This window comes from Elaeis guineensis, chromosome 14 (genome assembly GCF_000442705.2).
Source record: "Elaeis guineensis isolate ETL-2024a chromosome 14, EG11, whole genome shotgun sequence".
NCBI classification, from domain to species: Eukaryota; Viridiplantae; Streptophyta; class Magnoliopsida; order Arecales; family Arecaceae; genus Elaeis; species Elaeis guineensis.
The window spans coordinates 68,350,648-68,360,500 of record NC_026006.2 but is presented as its reverse complement, the minus strand read 5'-3'; the positions used below and the strand labels follow the sequence as shown (position 1 = coordinate 68,360,500).

Below are 9,853 nucleotides of genomic sequence, written 5' to 3'. Positions count from 1 at the left end.
AGAGTCTTAAGGAAGGGAAGGAGGGTTTTACAGGGAAGGTCTTCTACCCTAGCTGGACTCTTTGAGTCCGATTTCATCGGAAACGGAGAGGAAGAATTAGGAGTCTTCCTCCTTCCGTTAAATTTTTTTTTTCTTCGTTGGGCCGTCAAGGGTTTACAGGCCCAAGAACCTGGGCTTTACAATCTTTCCCCTTAAAAAATTTCGTCCTCGAAATTAAGTTATGTCATTTGAGATATATATTTCAAAATATACATTCTTCATGTCATTCTCAAGCTTTTAATAGTCTGCCTTACATAATATTTGTTTCACAAGATTTTGATATAATAAAATTATGTGAGGTCTCAAACTCATTCTCTTCATACTGGTTCTCTTTTTTTTTTTTTTGAAGAATAGTAATATTTTAGACTTGTATTAACATACCACAGTTATTTGTTCCAATACATTCCACTCGAAATTCATAATTATCTCAAACTGCCTATAATAGAATAAATAAAGGCCAAACATCGGATACTCTTTACAATCATCGATTTTTTTTCTTCTCTCGACCTTCCAACAAATTTTATATGTAGACTCTTATCTTAAGAAAACCTCAATCTTCTATATCAGTTCGAGTAACAATATTAAATTTAAAAAAATATGAGATCTATATCAAGACATTCTAAGTTTGAACTAATAACAGAATTATCAAGCTGTTAATAATAAATTTGAGATGTCTAAGGTTCTTGGCATTATCTGTAATAAAATAACCTACTGATAAAAATTATCCGGCTATGATTAGATTAGATTAAGATCTATAGTATTCTTTTATTATCGATAAAATCCTTCCTTATTTACAACTAATGTATTCCATCATAATATCTTTTGAATCAGAAAATTAATATTTTTAATCAATTTAATCAACCATACTTTTGCTGCACACTCTGATTTTAATTTATCAAATTATATAGGTCTATCAAAGATAAAATATCCTTGTATGTTAGATCAATCAAAGGTAGATCCAACTTTCAAATTTCATATAAAATTTAGAGCAAAACTTTAAGTTTCTTTATCTTTACTATCTGTTGGGCATAGCACATTAAAATTAAATCTTGATCCACTTCCTATATTTGAAATCATTGTATAAGCTTCATCACTCTTCAAAAATCTAACATATTTGAAATTAATTAGAGTTAATCTTAGATTTACCTTACAATCATTTAGATAATTTTCAAATTAATCTTCCTTTTTAAAAGAATTAATTCCAACTTGTCAAACTAGAAGAACTCAAGCCAACATCCTTGTAAGTAGAATCAACTTGATAATTTCTTGTAGAACTTTCTTCATCACAATCCTTAATATTAATCGATAAATCCATACAAAATCTTATCCCTTGTATAAGTCATTCAAAATTTAACACTAGCAAGATATCTTAGTTCAATTCAGAAATCCGAACTTTGACCTGAATAATTAATATACTTCACCATCTTCAACAATCACAAAAAAAATTTTAAAAAAATCTAATCCAAAGATGGTAATATGAATTATTAAAGATTTCATCATAACCTGTATATCATACTCTGACAAAATAAATTTTCTTCTTTAATTTAATAATAATATCAAAATATTTTTGATCCACTTAGAAAAGTAAGCTTTTGATTTGAAATTCAATGCAACTTGAAAGATCAAGAAATCATATTCAGAATATGATATTTTGAGTAACCAAAGATTTTACCAAGATGTGTATCTCATATTCTCATAATAAAATTTAAGTATATTTTTTCATCTAAATTGAGTTTCATATATGACCTCTTATAGGTTCAATGCTCAAAAATATTTCTCTCTCATATGATGTAATTTCTTCTTAGACCATACCCTAATTAACTTTCTTTTGATAAGTCCAAAATTCATAATGCTCAGATAATTATCATCGAAATTAGAAAAAGTATCATGATCTTCAATCATATAAGTTTAACATTTTAAAATCATCTAGTATACTCAACATAACTTATCAATACCTTGCACTTCATTCTAAGGTCAACTCTTCTCATACTTAGGTCAACCTTACTAATTGAAATCCAATATGTACTCATCAATTTTATTTTAGACATCATATACACTTATACATAAATTTTCATCATAGTATTTATTGATTTAAAATCCAAATATTGATTCCTTTCTTTTATGTCAATCATGTTCCTTATGATCATAACCTAAGTTTAAATATCACTAAAGTCATAATTTCAAATAATTATAATCTTAAGCTCAAATACCACTTCAATCATATTCTCTAATGATCATAACTTAAACTATAATATCATTCTATTACATCCTTAATGATTATAACCTTAAACTCTGATATTATCTATCATACTCTATTGATTATAATCTCAAAGTTTTGATATCACTTATATGACAATCCCTAGTGACCTTAAACTTGGGCTCTAGTACTGTTCTGTCATATCCTAATCACTTGTATCATTGTCTCCAAATGAACGTAACCTAAGCTCTAAGCTCAGATGCCACTTTGTCACATCCTACTGATCTTACATAAAGTTTTAATATCTCTTCATAATCTCTAGTGATCTTAAACCTAAGCTTTGATATTATTCTATCACATCCTAATCATTTATATCGTAATCTCCAATGATCATAACCTAAGCTCTGATACCATTCTGTCACGCCCTGAATCCAACATTCAGATCGGATACGTGATGGCCGCACACTCCTTAGAGCAAGCCTTAAAGAATATGGAAGGCCAAATTAAATCATTACAACCTTATCAACCATAATATTTAATTTCAATAATAATTCATAAAACTTGCATAATTACAAATTAAATTTCTTCAATCCTCTGATTAGGTACTATGACACTCTATCTACACATCTGTTCACCCACAATCCAATACCATAGCCAATCATGAGCATCCTATATCTCTGAAAGAAAAAAAAGATGAAGAGGTGTGAGCTTTACAGCCCAGTAAGAATTTTCATATCACACTGATATAGTAATATAATCTGAAAATAAGAATAAGCAATAAAACATAAAATTTTATGTTCAATATTCAGAATACTGCAAACATCCATAAATTTAATGTCTTGTTAAAATAGATGCATCATCATATGTTAACAGATAAAATACTTTTATTCAACAATTATTTCTGTCTTATCTTTCATTTCTCTTTTCATAATCACATGATTTTTAACCTTTTTCTTTCTGGCTCTGGACTATCCAAGTCTATACCTCAGTCATCATCCGAATCAATTTCCACATAAAAGCTTTTCAAGGCTGTCCCAGGATGAGCTCCTGACCGCTGTCCCACGTACGAAAGTCCGTGAGAGGCTGTCCCAGGCATAAACTCCTGACGGGCTGTCCCAGGCATGAGCTCCTGACCGACTGATCCATCTGTAAGCCAGTGGGGGCTTTCCCAGGCATAAGCTCCTGGCGGGTTGTCCCAGGCATAAGCTCCTGGCCGGCTGTTCCACATGACAAGGTTAGTCCATACCATATATCTCTTTCTTTTCATTTAATCATTATGTGTTGATTTCATCAAATTAATTCCGACTTGCATTATGATCAATTCAGATATGTCATATCCATATAATCATGCCATCAATCTCTGATACATATGTATTGACATAACATACTCATGCTCAAAATCAAATAATAATATCTCAGATATAATAAATTCATCGATCTCAAATCCGACGACGCAAAACCAATAATGCAAGACCAACAGTAAAATAGCATATATATAATGGTGATCATGTATAGGGATTCTTACCTTTATCGATGACTAATCCAAGCACAGAAATCAATGTTCTTTAATTTATGAATTTTTTTAACAAAATATTCTACTTGACATCTTATGTAGACAATCATATCTCTTCGTAACCCTGATCAAATATAAAAATTATATATGGAGAAAATTATCGATAATCGATCCTAATAACACAAATCTAGGACCTCTCTTAGAATTAACCAAAATTAGGATTTGTCTAAGTATCTGGATCCTCCACTGATCCATAAGATTTTTAGAGAGAGAAAATCCATGAAGAGAGAGAAAATTCTAGAGAGAAAAGTAGAGAGAGAAAGTGAGAGAGAATCTTCATATCCTTCAAATGAGGCAATCATGGTCGAGATCATCAGAGGTCCTATCAGGGTGACTCAATATGAATCAAATATTATAAATTTCGAATAAGATCGAGCTGGGATCAGATCTACTGCACGAATTTCGGAGCAATCTCAGATCATCTTATTTTCATCTCAAGTTTATCCTGGGGTCTGTGATGAAATCAAAGAGAGAGAAGACTAGAAGATAAATTCATAAAAAGAGAGAAAGATCTAGAGAGAGAAAATAGAGAGAGAATCTAGAGAGAGAAAATGGAGAGAGAAGGTAGAGAGAGGAGAGAGGAAAGAGAGAAAAAGGAGAGCGAGGAGAGAGAGAAAATTTCTCTTTTCTCTTTTTTTTTCTATTTTTCTATTTTTTTATTTTTATTTTTCTCTTTCTCTTTTTCTTTTTCTTTTTCTTTTCCTTCTTTTCTTTTTCTTCTTTCTTCTTCTTTCTTTTTCCTTTTCTTCCCGCGGCCTCCCTTGGGCCGAAACAGGGGACGGACGAGGGGGCTCCAGCTTGGCTCCGACGAGGGCGACGGTTTCGTCAGAGGTCCGGCAGCAGATGGAGGCAGCGGTGGAGCAAGGGATGGCCATCGGCAAGGTTCGACCGGTGAGAAATCAAGAAGAGATCGGAAAAACAGGGGATCGCTACTTTTTCTTTTATTTTCCAATCATTGGCCGGTCACCGACGGCCAAGACCTTCAAGGAAGAGGGATAGAGGGATGAAGGTCCTATCCTAGGGGTGAGACGCCGCAAACGGCGATGTCGGTGGCCGGAAAAGAGAGGAAGATGGCTCGTTCGAACAGAGCAAAACAGGGTCATGATGTTTTGTGAATTTTCCGACGATCCCGACGGCTGGCGAGGGTGCACGAGGCCATGGAAAGGAGGGGAAGGAAGAGAGGAAGGAGGAAAAGGGTTTACCTCAAGCTTCAGCAGCATCGTTGGCTCCAATTTCCGGCGAGCACGAGTATGAGAGGTCACGGCTTCAACAGAAGAAATCAAGAGATCAAGCTCGAAGATCGCCGGTGGAGAGTCTTAAGGGAGGGAAGGAGGATTTTATAGGGAAGGTCTTCTACCCTAGCCGGACTCCTTGAGTCCGATTTCATCGGAAACGGAGAGGAAGAATTAGGAGTCTTCCTCCTTCCGTTAAAATTTTTTTTTTTCCTTCGTTGGGCCGTCAAGGATTTACAGGCCCAAGAACCTGGGCTGTTACAGAAACCCAACTTTTTATGAATCTAAGACTTTCTATCACTACTAGGTAGAAATTAAAGTTATGGATAAAGCCAATCTTATGATGACAAAGGCAAGGAGATTGCATAATCACTCAAGCATGGTAACACAAACAAATTATTTGCTGGCCTTGGTCAACAAGCACATACCTAATCAAGTTCATTTTTAAGCCGAATGCCAACAAGCCTGATGTATCTCACCAGTTAAAAATAATTAATGATACAGCAATACTAGACACCCAGTTAGAAGATGCACAACTGAATTGCACAACATGCCTGCTAATTATCCCTAATTAAAATAAGATGAATAGATGTTGATGCACAAGCATTTTTCTGTTTTGAGCTTGCCAAAAGAAGCTTACTTAGTCTGTACATATGCAAGTGGTGCATAAATCATTGGCTCATCTTAAGTCATATAAGATTTGTCAGCAAATATCAGTACTTTTCAGCTGTACACCAATTAGTGGAGCCTCACAGACCTACAGCAAACTGCACACTTTTTTAAAAATCACCATTCAATAACGTTGAGTAGCCCTTTATCTAATTTTTTTTATTTATGAACAGAGTGGGAGATTGAGTATATGAATGGTGCATTCAGTTCTAAGTTACCATAGTATCTTTTCCCATGGATGGACAGGACGAAAGAAAGGCAGTTCAGTAACCAGTGTCCCATAAGTATTTATGTTGGTGGTTGGTTGTTAAGCGATGCTTTCCATTAGTCAATTTAGGAAGGCAGTTCTTATATCTACCTATTCCAAGAATGTTTTATCATGTAAGTTATCCTATCATTTTGGTCCGGTGATGCTACTGTCAATACACCGTGTTATGATGGCCATATTGCAAAGAGGTATTGTCACAAGTGGGTTTCAATTTCAATGTGCTGCATAGAAGGATGCTAGCCAAAAATACATGCATCGGAAGTACCATGTATGAAGATATTCATTGAAAAGGAAAGCTTTTGACACCTACTAGTCCATATCTAATATAGGACAGCACTATCAACCATTACATGCACTGATGCTGGGACAAGGCTCCAATTCCACTTGCACACAAACCTTACACCAGCGTGTCATATTTTATCCATATTGGCTTATGGATCATGTAGATTAAAAGCCTTTTGGTGAACTCAGCCTCAAGCTAACCTTCCCAGATGTCATGAGTTTATGACTTTTATACACTAAACACAAAACAGTACAACAGAGATGCAGTGGTCCAAACATAAATCAGGAAAAAAGAGCTTATAGAGAAATATGGCACCAACAAATCTTTATCTATGCTAATCGTATCATCAACTCAATAAAAACTCTGAATGCCACTAATAATTGCTTGCCACATCTATTAATGTGTCATGGAAGTGGATTCCTCATTGGCACTTCTAGACTCACAACACACACAGAGTATGAGAGAGAGAGAATGTATCTTAGGTTGTTATAACCACACTGGACAAAGTATACAATAATTCTAAATTGTTGATAATCCAAACTTTCTACCTAAAGCAACAATAGGATTGTTCTGACTATAAATAAATTTCTGATTTCTAATATGTCAAATAAAATTTCCATCTTAATAAGACACTTCACTGGGGGTGAAAATGGACTGGATAATATCCATCCCGTGTCTATTTCTATATCCGAATCTATCTGGATATGAATACAAATTCCAACAGCTGACTAATATTCTGCCAAAAAAAGCAGATACAAACATGGAAACGAGGGACAATACTCACACGTCTTTAATTTACTTTCCACTGAGTGATATCTTTGATTTGATTGTTCATAAAATTTCATCATTCAAGTTAAATATACTTGTATATCAGTACTGTCAACTCTGACTTGTATTCATATGCAATTAAAACAAACATGGACATGAATTTCAGTATCCAATTAATATTCTGCATCCATATCCAAAAGCATCAAATAAAAATGGATACACACAGTAGTATATCGATAGCCAATCTGTTTTTATCCCTAAACTCCCCTTACCATCATAACAATATCAATATTTATTAGTGCTATCATAAAGCATTAACCTAAACAAACCATCATTACCACTCTAGTTGATTATCACATACACCAGCCTCTTGTATGGAACAATAATGCAACAATTATAGCACCATGTATCATTTAACCATGTTGTGTCATCCTGTCCTCACATGTCTGACTTAGAGCCCCTAGATATATCTCTAGACTTAAAGACTCCACACACCAAAAGTGCTTTTGCTCTCTTAAGTTGGAACCCCTTGCTCTAAAAACAAAACGTAGTGAACAAGAAAGGGGTCAGCTTTGTAGGCTTCTGCAAAAGTTATAGCTTACCTCAAACCTGAAGGTTTTTTTTTCCCTTCTTTTGTTTCCTTAAAGTGGAGAAGAAGAAAAGTCAACATTTTAGAGCAGAGGAATGGATAGAAGGATGAATGACTTTTATCCCATCTGATCCAACATTTTTCTTTTTTTTTTTTTATTTATGTAAACTGAAAAATGTGCTGTATTTTCTGGTTCCTTTCTTAAAGGCGAGAGAGGTGAGTTTCCTTAAGTACAAAATCTTTATAGAGGCAATGGGCTGACAAAGGTTAAGTTATTTCTGAGAAGCTTATATTACAATATACGTAAGATCTCGGTCTTCAAACTCTAGGATCTATAATCTCAATATTTGAATGGCAGCGGACATCCAGAACACTGCCTTCTCCTTATGTTTGCTTGATTGTCTCCATGCCTGCAGGTTCAAAAAAACCATCTTCCCTCCACCTAAACTAGAATAATAGATTTTTTGCTTCTTATTAATCCATGTATCAAATTGAAGAAAAGGTGCACTTAAGCATATGACAAGATCCAGGACATCTTTCCTCCATATCCCAAATGGACTGCTTCTACATCACTCATGTCACTAGGAATTAACCTTTTTCCCCGGTCCAATTTATTCTCGATGTCATTTTTTAGTGCCAAAATGATGGCAGCTATAATGAAGAAGGTCCCTTTGTACTAACATCATTATGAAATGTTATTGGATGGAGTTTGTACGAGCATCCAAAGAAGCATATATTGACTGTAGACAGCGAAACAGCAAGATAGGCCTTGCTAGGAACCACCAGCGAAGACAATCCATAAAGCTAGAGACAAACAACAAACGGAAAAAAGGCAAGTGGATTATACTTCTTTGTTTATTGTATTTTTCATTTTTGTTATGTTCATTCAAAAACATAGGCAATTTCAAAAAAGTTAGGACCTCATAGAAGGTAAATTGATCGTGAAAATATTACTTGTAGTGATTCTATAATTCACCAAAGATACAAAATGTAGCGCAAAATGATGGTAAAAGCAATATGGTACACATTATTTGACATCGAAGAAAAGAAAAAGAAAAAGAAACCTACGTGTCATAGTCTCAAGCTCATCGTTCTGAGAGTAAGATTCCTGCTAACAAGAAAAAGAGCAAAGATGCTAAACACACACAAACTAATCGATCAATAGAAAAGAGGAATTAGCCTACACCTGACCTTTTTCATATACTCCGTGTTCCTCTCCCTAAAAGTCTCCAAGATCAGAGACGACTCCAACTCTGCCTTTCGCCCTTAATACGGCAATTTCACCACGAGAAGAAACAACAAGCCAATCGGCGCGCGTGATGCAATGTAGAGCAAACAGCAGCATTGTGGATCGTGCACCCACCGACACGGCACGAACCGCACCACCTTCTCGAGAGGTAAAGAATTATTGAGTGGTGGCGCATGAAGAGCGTCATAGCAAACAAAAGCCACATCTCCACACTGGCCCACCCGCCCGAGGTCCGGTGCAACACGGGCGCCCTTCACACGCAGCAGGCCAGTGCCCGACGAATCCGAAGACTGCCAACCTAATCTGGGCGCGGGGGAGGCTGGCATCCCACTTGGGGACGTGGGAGCGGGGGTAGAACTCACCGTGGAGGCGCTTCCGGATGGAAGACTCGAAGAAGAAGAAGAAGGAATAGATGCCGTAGGCGGCGAGGAGGACAGCGAAGAGCCAGGGCCAGAAGACTTATGTCATGCCGAAGTAGGAGAAGGAGAAGGGTTTTGGGAGGTTAGGTTGGGAGTGGGAAGAGGCTGACATGGGGATCAGGTGTTTGGGTTTTGGGAGGTTAGGTTGGGAGTGGGAAGAGGCTGACATGGGGATCAGGTGTTTGTGGTTGGGTCTGAGAGAGATATTGGTGGGATTTTTAGGGGAAAGAGCAGGAAGGTGGCGCTGCGGCGCAGAGGGGGAGCGCAGGAAGAGCGCGAGGGGGGGAGAACGTAGGTTGCCTCCATGCTGTACTCATCTTTCTTTTGAAAAATAAAAAATAAAAGAGGCTGTAGCTGCTAGACTCGTCTCGTATTTTATCAAATCTGAATTATAGAGTTCAGTCAAAAACAATAGCAAATTATATTAGATTTACTAAAACATAATTTTTATTCAAACCGATGAGGGTCTGTTGGATATTTTTATAGAAGTGGCATGCAAATGATTCATGAATTGAGCCGTTCGTTTAAGCATAACCCTGTACCTGAAAACGCCTTTTTTTTTTTTTT

At 36.1% G+C, this 9,853-nt stretch overlaps 1 pseudogene; it reads right to left on the bottom strand.

Moving 5' to 3' along the window:
• Positions 1–8,776: 8,776 nt before the first annotated feature.
• LOC109506584 (uncharacterized) lies at positions 8,777–9,599 on the bottom strand (annotated as a pseudogene).
• Positions 9,600–9,853: the final 254 nt, after the last annotated feature.